Raw genomic sequence first — 16,265 nt, forward strand, 5'->3', positions numbered from 1 at the left:
ATGAAGCACCTGGATGACATTACATGAAGTTTCTTACCTATTCCTCTCTTCTGAGTGCCTCTCCTAGGGTCAGCTACAATAAAATTAAGTCACTGTTGAAAATGCCACTTAACTAGTTCTAAGAACACTGTGACAGACTTCAGAGGTCTTTAGGTGTGTTGGCTTACTTAATCCCTCATAGCACATTCATGAAGTAATCATAATCATTTTATAATGAAAGAACTGGGCGTATAGAAAGGTTGACTCATAAAAAATTTCAGGGAATGAGGATACCCCTTTCACCTGAATGGAAACACCCTCTTATTCACTCCAAATGATACAACAGCATAGGCTTACTATGTAAGAAAATGATCATGTCGGTGCTGCAATGGAAGTATTTACAAAAGGAAGAGACAGGGCAGATTGGATCAATGTTTGAGCAAGCACAGAATCATATCTGTGAAGAACTGCTGTGAGAGGCGATGGAATACTGTTTGAACAGATACTTGGGCTGTATCTATAATTATCCCCAAATCAGTCCCCCAATTTGTAGAAACACAAACAGAAGGACATACATACATTTTTCAGAGAGCTATAACTGTTAGCGACTTCCTTACTTTCCATCAGAACTTGCCTTTCTACAACCAAGTGGTTTTTATTCCTTCTTCTGAATCTATACAGCTCTTCTTAGACTGAATGATACCCAGGCCTCGATAAGTTTCTTCTATGTACATACTAATTAGCCAGTAGTCTTCTTAAAACAAGTGACAAAGAACTGGACTAGGTTCATTTAACAGGTATTTATACGTTGTATAATATGTTCAGATAAAATCTAGGGTTTGGGAATTACAGGGAAAAAAATAAAACCTTAAATCACTGCTTTCAGGAGACTTATTGTAGTTTGACATGAGAGGAATGAGGAAACAGAGGAGAGAGGTCGGTAGTGAGGTAAGAGAGAAGTTGTTTGAAGCACAGGAAGAGTGAAAAGAAACCCAGAGGACTGAAGTGCAAACGCCCTGAGGCAGAGTCATTGATGCTTTCACATAATGGGGGGGGGGGGCTTAAGAGGCTCTGGATAGAACTGTTTCCATGTCTTTGTTTCTAGATGCTCTGATTTCAGTTCTCACCAGTGAATGCTCTGGATGTGTGAAGCTAAGCAGGAATCACATTTGCTGGTTTGGAGAGTAGTCAAAGTGGAAGGAAGGTAATTTCTGGAAGAAATTTGCAAAACCTATTTTTGTTTAACTTTTAAAAAATGGAGGACTTATTATGTAGTGTGTTTCTTAGGTGACTTAAGATGATAATATCAAGGCTGTCCTAAAGCCAGTACAGAAAACGATGTGAAAACTAATCAAGCATCCTCTCCCCACACCAACAAGTAGGGCCCTATGGGCCCAAGAGCAGTGCCACAGACCTCGTCCTCCAGGGTTTGTAAGTGTTTTCAAGTTAAAAACAATAACAACAAAATCTTTATCACCTTTTTTCCAGATCTGTAGGTATTAACACATTTTATACACTACATTACACTTTCAACTATTTGGATATGTAAGCATTTCTTTTTGCCTAAACTTAACACATTTTTATTGGTAGATCAATCTAGAAAGAACAGACGTAAGCGGGAGAGCTGCTCCACTCTTGTGTGCTACTCGTTCCCACATTCTCCACTTTTCTCCTTTCTGTGTGCATGTCAAATACACACCTGCTTTACTCTTTACTACACTGGACCAGCTTTCAACACTCTCAGAGGCTTCCTTCTTCAGGAGAGCAGCACACTCTGCTTGAAACCCAAATGCTACTCTACTTAGCAAGTAATACACATGGCAAGTTAGTGTGAAGCATGGACACATTTGATTGTCTAGCCCGTCAGACATCTTTGTGTATATTACATAAAGATACAGTACAGGCTAATAGAGGTATAGCAGGCTAATAGAGGTATAGCTTTTGGACTTCTCTTCACAAAATCCCCAACTCCTCAGTTATTACATTCTATCTACCTGTTGAACTAATGCCATCCATACTTGGGCATTTCCAAAATTAAATGTGGTGGTCAGTGCATATAGTGAATGTGGTTGTTTGAATGAGAATGGTCACCATAGGCTCATACATTGGAATGCTTAATTCCCAGTTGGTGGAATTGTTTGGAGAGGATTAGGAGGTGTAGCCTTTGTGGGAGGAGGTGTGTCACTGGGTCTCTCTCTCTTTCTCTCTGCAAGTCCTTGCAGTTCTCTCAGTTTCTTTTAACTCAGATAAGGTTGTAAACTCTCAGCTACTCTCCAACATGATGTCAGCCTGCCTTCTGGCATGTTCCCCACCATGACAGTCATGGACTCTAATCCTCTGTAACTGTGAGCCCCAAATTCAACATTTTATAAGTTGCCTTGGTCATGGTGCTTGTCACAGCAATTGAAAAGTAACATTCAGTCTTACTCAATCCTCACTTTAATATTTAAATTACCCCCCCCCGTGTGTGTGTGTATGTGTGTGTGTGTGTGTATGTGTGTGTGTGTGTGTGTATGTGTGTGTATGTGTATGTGTGTGCAGTTGCATGCATCTGGGTGGGTACAATTCACTTATATCTCACATGTGGAGGGCAGAGGACAGCTTGCAGGAGTCTGCTCTCTTTCCACCATGTGAGTCCTGGAGAGCTAACTCAAGTGGTCAGGTAGAGCGGCAAGTGCCTTTACCTGGTGAGCATTTTTGCTAGCTATCTCAGTCTTCATTTTGATACAATTTTCTCATAGTTTTTCCTTCTGTAGTTTCTAGATGGTTTTGATGATGTTGCTTGTTTTTATTTCTAGTTTCAATATTGATTTATTCATTTGTAGCACTGGGTAGAAACCCAGGGCCTTATTCATGTTAGGTAAAGACTCTACCACTGAGCTACATTCTCATTTACTTTCATGAAGGAAAAGAAATGAGACTAATAGCCTAGATATTCTAAACCTGAACCTAGCTGTTAAGTTTGATACTATAATCTTATATGCAAGCTTTTCAAACTAAAATTATTTCTGCATTATATACCCTGAATTTAAAATATACAAATATCTATTTGTAACACAATTTTCCCTAAACATAATAAAAAGTTTAAGAAACAAACTTATGCTTTGTGATGTTTAAGATATTTAAGAACATCTTGAATAAAATACATCTCTATTCTGTACTTTAAGAACTTAAAGTTTAAGAACATAAAGTCTCTTAAGAACAAAATACACCTCTACTCTGTACTTTAAAAGTGAATCCCTACTTCTGAAGACATAGTACATACCTGAAGTCATGCACACACACACACACACATGTATATTGGATAGATTTCTAAGAAAAACAATAGTTGGCACGTGTCTGTTTTTTAGTTGTAATCTGGGACACAGTTGTAGCACTGATAATTAACGGATCAACTCTACCTTGTCATCACTTACCCTGCATCTCTCTCCCTGGGGACAAGATCTGTAGTTTCAGAACATTCTCAGCTATCTGGTTCTGCTGCAGAGTAAGGTTAGACTGGAAGTGAGACAATGTCAACAGTGGCCAAGGCTTCCAGGGAAGCCCGCTCTGCCGCTTCACTCCTACGGCTCCATCTGTCGTACCAGCACCAGATTACCAGGCAGCAGCTCTTCACATTACTGTGTCACTTGCATAGCGCTAGCCCACTGCTGAGATTTAATCTCATTTTTTAAAAAATGCTTTTAGAATAGCTGCCCTTTTTCATAAAAGTGATTTGAAGATTGATGCAGTTATTTTTATATGAAACTATATTGCAGCCCACAATTCATAGATGTAATAATAGCTATACTCAACTGGTTTGTCTATTTGGTAATAGAAATAGCTCTTAGATGGTTTATGTATCTTCTAATTCTCAAAGCCTTGCAAGTTCGGTATAGTTACAACTTATTATTTAGACACGGATGGAAGTTTGATGAGGGGAGGTGGCCTGCCAATGTCAAAGAGAAGTGGAGTCAGAGTCAGGATTCAATTCAAGTCAATTTCATTCCCACTTTTGTCACCACAATCCTAGCTCCAAATATATGCTATAATTTTCCTATCTATACAACCAAGACAACAATACTATTAAAGATTTAAGCAAAGAACTGAGAAAAGAAAAGTGAGTAAGAACTTATCAAACTTACTGAGAACACCCCCAAATACACCACACAGTTTATACTTGGACTTTAGGACAGATCACAGAAGACCTGACAGTCCTTTTATGTCAGAGTGTTACTGCACACTGAGTGCACAAAGGAGACCAAGAAGATGGGTAAGAAACTAGAAAGATGTGACTTTCTACTCCAGGAGCTTAGGCATGTCACCAGTAGTTCTGTTCTAGTCTTCTGTGACAATAACTGACAAATAACAAATAAGAAAGACAAAGGAAATTCTTCTTAGAAATGTAGGTAAATCTTTTCCATAGTCCCTAATATTTTTTATTTAAAAAATATTTTAAAGACTTTGTGTAAAATTTGGATCATTTGTTGCAAAGAGAAGTTTCTTTGATGAGGGGTGAAGACTACCCTTATCTGTGGCATAGGATAAATATTTAGAGTACAGTTATGGATTGTGCTGGTGTAGTAAAGTGGTGGTTATAGGTTCTCCACTAAGATCCATGACTTCACTAGCCCTAGGTAGCTGGCTAGGTTTCCAGTACCAGGCACAACTTTCCTCTTGTTGAGCAGATCAAACAATTAAAGAGCTGTTGGCTACCACCAAAGTGTGGATACCACTACTGAAGAACATTATAGAAAACCACAGCCAATCGAAATGCAGAGTTTTGGTGCCTGTTCTCAGTAGATACATCTACAAAACAATTCCCATACCTAAGTAAGGCTCAGGGAACACTGCTGAAGATTATAAGAGTCAGAAGATCAGAAAGTTTGCTGTGAGACAGTGTCTCCTAGTAATGTCAGAAGCTCCACCCATAGTCCTACCAATATGACTGCCTAACCATGAGCTAAACAAGGACAACAACAATAGACGTGTCAAAGCAGATGGGGGAAATTCCATGAGACCTCAACCATACACAAAGAACTAAAGGCAAGTAAGGAACACTGAGCGTGGGAGGAATAGTGTTATCCAGGAAATACCACATCAATTGGTTATCCAATACCAATGGTGAACCCTGGCAACATATATATATATGTGTGTGTGTATGCATATGTGTGTGTGTGTGTGTGTGTGTGTGTGTGTGTGTGTGTGTGAATAAGAATATACAGACCAAACAGGTTATATTTAGGAAAATGTATCATATACATATATAAATGTAATAACAATTAATAAAAATGAAGACCATGAATTTGAATAAGAGCAAGAAAAGATATATGGGAGGTTCAGAGGAAAGAAAGGGAGAATAATGAAATATTGTAATCTCAAAAATAAAAGAAATAATTTAAAAATTTGGTTTCTGACCATAATATAGTACAGTCAAAATTTTCGCTTTATAAAGATTAAGTTTTCCAGTATGGTATTCATACCAATAACTTAATTCATGCTACTTAAATAGTATAATATATATAAGAATCTCTACCTTCTTAGAGCATTCCACACAATAGTTGAAGAGAGAGAGGAATAAAAAAAAACTGCTCATGAAAACAAATTTATCGTTTATAAGTCAATATAGTTAGGTGCCAGTGCAGAGGATATTCCACACAAGTGTCAACTAAAAGGCAATTTTTGAGCAACTCCTAAGCAAACTTTTTTTCTGTAGGATTAAACACAGAACAAATATCTTTACTTTTGACAATGGCCTGCTAGATAATCACATCATTGCATACCTTTAAACTCAATAAAAATGGTCAGAGATCAGTGACTTATCTTTCACTCACAAACAGAACTGCTTCCTGAGTAATGAGCCCTTGGCTTTATGCTTTGCATATAATTATGCTGGCCAAACCCAACTTCCAGTAAGCTATGCTTATTAGATTAGCTAATGATGTCAAATACTCAGGTTCTGAATGAGGAGAACAAACTGTTTCCAGTTCTTCTATGTCTTCCAAAAAGATTTTTAAATTTTATTTTAGGTATATAAATATTTCATCCACATGTATGCTGATGCCTGTGGAGTTAAGAAGAAAGCCTCAGACCTCCTAGAACTGGAGTTATAGATGGTTATGAGCCAACATGCAGGTGCTGGGAACTGAACATGGTGCTCTGCAACAGCAGTGACTGCTCTTAACCACTGAGTCATCTCTCCAGCCTCCTTCCAAATTTTAAATAAATGTTCCTGGTCTTTCAGTAGCTTCAAGATGAAAAGTCTATTAGTTTCTCCTACAGACACAAACATTGGCATTATCTAGTACACATTATGTGCATGTGAATAAAGGGTCTTTGTCTAACAACTTTGGGAGACTCTACTGTGACCTTTGGTCATGTAAGCAACAAATTGCTCATCTCATACATCCTAATGAAATTATCAGCCTCACTGCACAGAATCTAAAAGGGCTCATTAGTTTCTGTTAAGAGCAACAGGCCAGGGCGTGAGAGATGGCTTAATAACTAAGTGTACTTGTTCTTTGAGAGGACCCAATTTCAGTGGCTCAAAACCATCTGTAACTCCAGTTCTGATCTTTACTTCTGGCCTCCTAGGGAACCAGACATGCATTGGTGCACATACACACATGCAGGCCAAACACTCATACACATAAAATAAATAATTCTAAAAGAAGTATTTTTAAAGACTGACAGGTCAATTTTATAACTGGATACCCATTTGTGATATATTTTTATGTCTGTATTGAGTCTTGTCTTAATAAGTTCTCTACTCTATCTTTACCAATCTTTCTTTGAACTGGGATAAGAGAGTTAATGGGAACACTGCCCCCTTTAACCAGTGAGCCCTTTTCTTCCTGCCCTTGATACGTCTGTGGTTGGAATTATATGACATTAAGGAGAAACTGTAGATATCCTGTTTGTGTTTGCTATTGGTAAGACTAATTGATGTATGTTGGTTCTAGGCTTAATTTCCCTATAACTTAAAAAAAGATTTATGACTTGCAGATTGGATTGAATTTTTTCAATCCAATTCACCACTGCATGGCTGTATGCAGGGAACACCAAGCTTCGAAGCAGTGAAGTGTCCCAGTGTAGATGCAGCTCCTTTGGGCATGTCTACAGATGCTGTAGATCTTTTGCCTCTGTGCTAAGGTTATTTCACTGAGACTCTTAGATTAGAAACTGTGAGCCACCTTTAGTAAGTAGAAGGACCCTGTGGTACATATTTAATTCACTGATTCTATCCCAGTTTTATATTGTTTCCATGTTCCTCTGATTTTCTTTCTCCTTTTCCCAAGAAATCGGTTTCCTTAAGGGTTTTTCATATATGCTTACTTTGGGGTAAACCATAGCCCATCACTTCCTCTTCCCTGTGCCCCCATCCTCATCCATACTAAAGCTTTAACTCCCTATATATCCACCTTCATTTTATCATATGTGTTTACTATACCTTCACTTCTTAACACCTCTCACCTTCCTCTCACAGTCCCTTTCTAGCTTTTTGAGCTCTGTACAGGTACTACAAGTTAAACACACAAATGTAAATATCCAAGTGTAAGATCTACATATGGAAAAGAACACAACCTTTCTGGGCCAGGTCACCTCACTTAGTATGTTATATTCCAGTTCCATCCATTTTCTTGCAAGTTTCATAATTTCAGTTTTTTTATAGCTGGATAAAATTCTATTACATATATATATATATATTTCCATTTTTCATTCATCAGTTAAAGGACATCTAAACTGATTCTATGCCTTAGCTATTATGAATAATGCAACAGTAAACATGGATGCTCAAGTTTCTTGATAGAAGGATATGGAGTTCTTTGGGGATATGCCTAAGAATGGTATAGATGGATCATATGGTACTTCTATTTTTTGCTTTTAAGAAGCTTCCACACCAACTTCCACAGAGGCTGCATCAATTTACACTCTGACTACCAGTAGATAAACATTCACATTTTTCCACATCCAGCATTTGTTGTTATTTGTTTTCTAACTGAGTTGTGATGGAATCTCAAAGTCCTAATGTCCATTTGCTTGATATTGTCTGCTTCTCTCTCTCTCTCTCTCTCTCTCTCTCTCTCTCTCTCTCTCTCTCTCTCTCTCTCTCTCTCTTTCTCTGTGTGTGTGTGTTTTTTTTTTGTGTGTGTGTGTGTGCGTGTGTGTGTGTGTGTGTGTTTGTTGCTTCTTGGAGGCAACAAATAGACTGTTCCTGCTTTTTGAACCAATCTACTACTGTGTCTTCTGATTGAGGAATTGAGATCATTGATATTCAGTTATTAAAATTGTGCGTTGATTCCTGCTATTCTGTTGATTTTGTAGTGTTTTTCCTCCTTCCTCTCTTATTTAGTATTATTCTAGCATGATTTATTAATTCCTGTGGCATCATGAATGGATTTGCTTTTCTCTTTAATTTGAAAGATTCTTTTAAGGTTTTACTGTAGAGTTAGAGATTCTTCTCCTTTTTCTGTGTCTTTAATTCATAACTATGATCTTTTCAATGTGTTGTGAATACCTTGTTTTCATGTTCAGATATTCTTCATATTCAGTCCTCTCCTGCTCCATTCTATTACTAAGATTTCCACAGACTTTTAAACTTTGACTTGCTATGTGTTTTTTTTTTTAATTTCAGCATTTTGGATTGTGTTTTCATCAGAGTTTATCTTTGCTTTTTATTTACCTTTCATACCATCTATCACCTTCCTTATTATATTCTGCCATTTGTTCATGCCTTTGAACATACTTAGAATCATTCATTTGAGTTCTCTGAGATTTCCTTTAATTCACTCTCATCAGATGTCATTGCTACAGGGCTAATAATTTTTGGAAGAGTTATACTGTCTTGTTTTCTGTTTCTTATGTACTGCATTGTAACTTACACATCTGGTGTTATTTCTTTGCTTTGTTAGGTTATTTTTAATCAATTGTGTTCTTCCAGTTGAAGTATTTGCAATGTCCAGTGTGACTTGGATATGACAGCATTGAGTTCATAGTTCAGAAAATAATTCCTCAGGCCAGGAGCTCTGGATGTCTGGTATAAGGTTTATATTATTCCCAAGTAGGATATTAACTATAAATACAATCAGAGTTGCTTGATATTAACACTATTCAACTGTTGTAGCAATTTATAACTGTGACCCTTTACATTTCCATAACTGTTGGAGAATAAATAACCAAGGGTAGTATGGGCAGAATGGAGCATACTCAGATTTTAGTTCTTTGTTTTTTCTAACTTATTCATTTTTTAATCATGATTTTCATGTAATGCTAGAATAACTAATCAAAAATTTATAACCAACAATTACTAGTAGCATTTTTAATACTATTGTTTTATGTGCATATGTATGTATGTGTGGAGAATTATGTGTTCATGTATATGTGTACACATGTTGTTCAGGTGCATGTACATATGTGTATGCAAGCATGTAGAGGCCAACTGATATCTTCTCTAATTGCTTTTCACTTTATTATTTGAGATGAAGTCTCTAGCTGAACCTGGAGCTCATTCATTCAACTAGGCTGAATGGCCACTGAGTTCCAGGACCCTCCTGACTCCATTAACCCAACTCCAAATGCTGGGGTTACAGACTAACTAGCTTTTTGCATGGGTTCTAGGGATTCAAATTCAGATTTTCATGCTCACATAGCAAGTACTTTACCAACAGAGCCTCCCAACACACACACACACACACACACACACACACACACACACACACACACACACACACACTTTTTAATGTAAAATGAGAAATAATCAGAAATGCAAAGTATTAACCAGCCAGTCACAAGAAGGAAATAAGCAAGACTTCCATATTATATAGGAAATTGACAAGCTATTTTGAATAGATTGTGTGCCCTAGAAATAACTCAAGCAGAATTATTAAACACACATGGGCCAGCCAGTCCCCTAGGTTTTCCACTTTCTATTATAATGTATATTCTTAGCGAAAAGTTAGAAAAGCACAGAGCATACCTAGTCATGAGAAAAATCTCTAAATAAATACATACACACACAATGACTTTGATGTTAGCTGTGGTGACTCACATTTTGAATCGCAGCACTTGAGATGCTAACGCAGAAGAATTGCCAACAATCCAAAGCCAAGTGTGGATACATAGTTGAGTTTCAGGCCAGCCTGGGCTACGGAGTGAGACCATCTCCAAAAACAAACAAAAAACAAAAGGACCCTTGTTCTGCTCTTTGACTGCTTGACATTAATTCCGGGTTTTGATTTACAATTTTTTCCAGGATCATTTGAATTTATAATTTGTATTATTCATACTTAAGTCTCAAGAAAGCTTTTGGCTCACAAATGACCAAGTCAAAAATGCTTATAAAATGTTTTCTAGTTGTTAACTATCTATTTAATTCTAAATAACTGGAAACATTTCACTCAGATCTCATTTACGGGGTCATAATATGATGCACATAGGACTGAGTTATATAAGCACATGGTATGAAATGAGGCTGACCTGGTAAAAGTGTATTCTTTTATCTCTTTTAAATCAGAGTAGTTCAGACACAACAGAAACCTGGGCAGTATATAAAAAATTAACATTTAAACTGTTGTGCATTTAGAAACTTCGGTACACAGAAGGGAATGAGCAAGACTTCTACATTATATAGGAAATTATATAGGAAATTGACAAGCTATATTGAATAGATTGTGTGCCCTAGAAATAATTCAAGCAGAATTATTAAATACACATGGGCCAGTCAGTCCCCTAGGTTTTCCACTTTCTATTTAAAGGACACACATGATAGTCTTCTAATAACCCTATAGTAATGCTCATTCTTTGCTAATAGGAACACAATGAATTCTTATCTTATTTAATCCTACTACAATCAACTCGTCCTTCGTGATTTCTTACTAAATTCTAACCTATAAAATGGAGTCTTTCTTTCAGGAACCCTTCTGGTACATTTTTAATGTATAGGAGTTTTTGTTTTATCTAATATGATATATAATCCTGAAAATCTCTTTCACAAGACTGCATGGTAAAAATAACAGCTTTTTAAAACCTGGGTGGAGACATATAATTCAAAGACAGTACATTATTCTTACATATGAAAAATTCTAAACAACGAAATACTGAAGTAAGTATAAGACTTTCTTATTTGAAAAAGTGAAATGAGTAAATATGGAAGAGTCAAGACTACTGAGCTACAGATTCAAGAGGCAAACATAAAAGAATAGGCAGAAGCTGGGCGGTGGTGGCGCACGCCTTTAATCCCAGCACTTGGGAGGCAGAGGCAGGTGAATTTCTCAGTTCGAGGCCAGCCTAGTCTACAAAGTGAGTTCCAGGACAGCCAGGACTGTTACATAGAGAAAGTTGTCTTGAAAAACCAAAAAAAAAAAAAAACCCACTAGGCAGAAACATACAAGGACTCCTGATGCGTGTGACACAGAGCATGTGCAAAAGGAAAAGTTGTAGTACGGTATAGGACTACTTCTGCTTAAGCTCACCTGCTATACTAGCTAGTGGCACAAATTAATCAATGATGAGCTAATTTGTTCTACAAAAACACAAGGTTACAAGACGACAGATTATACCAATAATTATTCTCATCATTGTTCTTCTAAATTTATATTGAAAGAATGGAATTTTAACTATCCTAAGCCAACTCACTAGCGAGAAGGGGGAGTATTCTTTTTAATCCAGATAGAGAAGGTGATTGCAATTATAGGTTGAGTACATTTAAGTACTCAGTAAAATTTAGTACCAGCTACTTCTACTATTACTTGTAAAATTGCTATTTTAATTTTTAATAGTGATATTTAAAAGAGTTCAGAGGTGAAAAGCTGTGCTTTACACAATGTCTATTGTTTCCTGATTTCTTCTTAACAAAACTCTTTTAAGAATCTGCTTCTCAGGAAAGTTGATCTTAAACCCTGTATTAAAGGTAAATCAGAGGTAATGTAAATGAATTATGATATGTCTATTGTATTTGCTAGTGACTGATTTAAGGATAAGTATATAACTTCCTGGTTAAAAAATGAATGAATAAATAATAATAACAAGTAAAATAAAGTTTATTGAGGGAACGAAGTCCATTGGAATAACTCTTGTGCTATCTCTGTCTTCAGAAGGAATCACTATGACACTTTGATCTTTTTTTCATCTGTGAATATTGCCAGGGCAAAAGTTCTCCAGACACTTTAATGGCCCACTTTTTTTTGGTACTCCCACTACAGATACCAAGGGTCGTGGATTGTATAGTTATAAACATGGTATAGTTTTTGGTTGTTACTTATGGCACATATCCTCTCATATAGTTTAAAGTATTTCCAGATTATTTATAATGCTTAATATAAAGAAAATAATTGTTATAATTTATTGTGCAGGAATAAAAATCACAAGAAAAAGTTTTTTACATATTCAATCCAGACTCATTTTTTTTTAAATTTGTTTTTGATTTGGCTGAATAGGCCCAGTGTGAAGCCCACAGACACAAAAGACCAATTGTACTTTCTAAATGAATCAAGATGTATTTGCTTTGAAAGCTTTATGTATAACATTTACAATTATCATAATAACTTTCTATTGCATAGGTAAAAGCTAGTTCTGTATTGACCAACATGACTGCCACTAGTCACATATGACTGTTCAAATGGAACTGAAATTTCTGTTCTCCAGTTACCCATCTCATATCAAATGCACATTAGTTAACCAGGTTAGTGTCAGTGGCTACCACGCTTGACAGTAGATATATAGATCATTTCCATAACTTGAATCAAGTTCTACTAGAAACTTCTGGTCAATATTATATATTCTAGATATTTTTAATATTTCTATATTAGATAAATTAAAGCTAGTCCCCAACACAAGTTATATCCAGACAAGCCTATTAATTTTAATAAATGGAAAATAAATTTTAGTATGGTAAGTGAATTACTTCAAGTTCTAAATTGGTAAGGTCAATATTAATGAACAAACATGATTAATCATATATGCATCATGATTCAGCTATGTTAACATAGCTATCTCCTTATAATTCATTAAAAATTGAAATAAAAGGAAAAAATAGTAATAGAAATGTCAGCATACCAATACTACGTTCTATAATTTGAGCTTCTAATACTGTCATGAGTATAGGCAACGATGTCTGTCATTTTTTTCATGTTCTATTTCCTAACATACATTACTCATATTTTATAATGCCTATATTATTGTATGTTCACTCTTTCAATTATATAATAATGGAAACAGTGTTTCACACTCCTAGCTAAGAGTATGATACAACGATAGGTCTTCACTTCTAACCTTGTATAAAATCTCTATTCTTCTGACATTGGTGCCATTAATCTAAATCAGTTTGGGGCTTAATAAGTGATGGCCATTTTCTCTCCTTGGGGGTGAGATCAAGGCATATGAGTGTTGAGACAGTCTCACCCTACACACCTAGTTCTTTAACAATCATGTGGAAGCGACGTCAGTCTTCCTGGCTAGGAAGTTCTGTCCACTTTGTCTCCACTCAGGTTTGGGCAGGCACTCCATCACCGCCCTCTAGATTTGGCATCACTGTGAATGTGCTCACTCGTTACATCCTAAATTCAAATATACTTCTTTCTGATCTCAACTTCTACCCAACTCACTTTACCTTTCTTATTATACTAGTCTTGCTGTGTTTTGATTTTGGTTTTGGTTTTCCTTTGATGGCCTTTTAAAAGTCTGTTTCTAACTTCCTCCCCAACAGCCCTCTTTCGACTCCACTTTCATCCCTGTGAACAGCCTCTGTCTCAGCACTTCGGTCATTAAATTCTTCTTAACATATTTACTGTTATGCTGTACTCTTGTCTTTCTCCATCCTGTTCACATCTAAAGCCACAATCGATAGCTCTTCCAGTGGCTTCTAAAGGTCTCAGAACAGACAGCAGACTATTAGCACACTGGCCTTGTGCTTCATTCTGCTTTTACCTAAAATGTTTTTATCATCACCCTTTTCTCTGGCCAACTCTCTTTGCCTTTCAGGTCTCTCAAGCTTTCTATGGAGATGAATCCTTAAATTCCTAATTAGCTATGGGCCAATTCTACATACTTTTATAACATATGATTTATGTCAACATATTGTTATTATTTTCTGTTGTGACTTCATGCATTTAAGTGATTTCTTGAAAATATACATGAAGTATTCAATTTAAGGGAATGAATAGTGTTAGTAACTTGAAAAGCCTTATAATTGAAAGTACATGTAATTACTCTGAGACCTGTTCAGCAGAATAAAATGTGATAAACAGGAATATTAAAAGGAGAGAAACATAGAGGAACAGATAAGCTCACAATTTTCAGCATAGTATTCAGGACAGGCCTAGCTGAGAAGCAAACAGTCGAAGAAAGATGAAGGGAGAGACAGCTGTAAGTGCACGAAGCAAAGGGGGCAGTCAAGACAAAGGTCCTAGGGAGAGAGCATTAGCAGCACATGTTCGGAAGGAGATCCATGTAGTTGGGGCAAAGAAAATGAAGAAGAATGCTAGCAGATCAATTCAAAGAAGCAATGGAAGTCAGATTGTACAGATCTTGCTAGCTTTTGTAATAATTTCATATTTAAGAAAACAATGGGTTGTAGAGGGTCAAAGCGTAAGGATAATTGAACATATTCTGCCTCCTACATTGGGAACTGGAGAGCATAGGTTTGGTGGAAGCAAACCAACTCCTGAGGGTAGTAAAGGAGCTGATGGTGAAGTTCAGTGGTGGGGCACTTGCCTGAGCATGTGTAAGGTCCTGAGTGCAGTAACAAGGTCCTCGAAAAACAAAAATAAAAGCCTATTAAAGTGATAACTATAGATACCAGTAACTCAGACCAGAGTAGACGAGGCAGAGGTAGTGAAAAGTTGTCAAATCTGAGATGTATTTTTAAGTCAAAATACAACAGAATTTCCGAAGGATTAGATGGATACAGACGAGAAAAGACTAGGGGAAAACAAACAAACAGAAAACCTCTAGAATTTTGACTTACACTGATGGAGCTGACATCTGAGGGGAAACAGAGAACAGTGTTGAATAGTTTTGTAGATAATATTAGTATACACTAAATACCACATGTTTATTAAAGGTCTAGTCAAGTAGTAAGATATGGGCCTGGTGTCCATAAATGACAACTGGGTTGAAAGATATAAATTTGGGAATTGAATGATATATAATAGTATCAAAATCACTGAAGCTGGATGAGATGAGAAATAAAATGAGTATTGATAGAATGGAGAAACAGTCAAGGGCAAAGCCCTGGGTAGTCTAACATTAGGAAATCAAAGAAAAGAGCAGGGACCAGTGAAGGAGAATGAAGAGAAGCAATAATAAAATAGAATAATCAAGAAGTTCAAGTGAGTAGGAAGATGAAGACTACAACCAACCATAGGGTTTAGAAAGTATCGAAAGCATCTGTGACTTGGTAAGAGCATGTCAACACTATGATGGAGGGAGAAACATAAAAAGGCAAGCTCAGGAAGAAATGAGAAGACGTGAATTCAATTCAGTATATACAGATAAGTCTTTGGAGGAATTTCTTTCAAAGGGCAGCAAAGAAGTGATTGGAATAACTGGCGAGGGCTTTTTGTTTGTTTTTAGGTAGAAAGATGTTTGTGTGCTTATGGAAAGGCCCAGAAGAGGACATGTAGGAACAATCATCTACACATTTATGAATCTATAAGGAATTAAGACAGGAATAGACTTAGTTTGGTAGTATTCCAATGTTATAAAATAAAATACTGTGTTTTGTACACAGGAAGGAGAAAGAATGATCTGGATGGAATAATCAAATGAAAGATAATCAATCTACTACCAGAGGCAGTCCACAATGACCCAGGGGAAAAACAAGAAGCTCCCAGTTTGCAAACTACAAAGGAAACAGTAGATTCGAAGGAGGGATGGTTTCCATTAATCCAAGAAGGTAAATGCTGTTTTTTAAAACAAAACATCTCCCAGAGACTTGTGTTTAACACCTGGTCTTAAAGGTCTATAACCTTCCCAAACAGCTGGTAGTGCTGATTGGGAAGGTTATGGAACCTTTAAGAGATAGTGTTGCTAGTATGTCACTGGAGGCTAGCTGGGAGGTTTTGAAACATGGCCCTACTCCAGTTTCCTTTCTGTTTCCGCCTTGCCAGCGCAAACACAAAGGACAGGTGTCATGTGCTGCCGCCATGCTTTCCTCACTGAGATGGGCTGTACCAGTTCTGGAGATATGAACTAAAACAAGCACCTTCTCCCCTAGGTTTCTTTGTCTGGTTATTTCCTCACAGCCACAGAGATGTCAGACAATGGAGTTCTGCTCATCATGGATCATGAATTCCTGAGGGCACAGAAAT

At 36.7% G+C, this 16,265-nt stretch overlaps 1 protein-coding gene across 8 annotated transcripts in view; it reads right to left on the minus strand.

Moving 5' to 3' along the window:
• Positions 1 to 16,265, minus strand: part of Adamts6 (ADAM metallopeptidase with thrombospondin type 1 motif 6) — a 250,439-nt gene that overhangs the window by 87,813 nt on the left and 146,361 nt on the right. The gene's annotated exons all lie outside the window — the stretch shown is intronic.

Source organism: Peromyscus maniculatus, chromosome 15 (genome assembly GCF_049852395.1).
Source record: "Peromyscus maniculatus bairdii isolate BWxNUB_F1_BW_parent chromosome 15, HU_Pman_BW_mat_3.1, whole genome shotgun sequence".
Classification (NCBI taxonomy): Eukaryota; Metazoa; Chordata; class Mammalia; order Rodentia; family Cricetidae; genus Peromyscus; species Peromyscus maniculatus.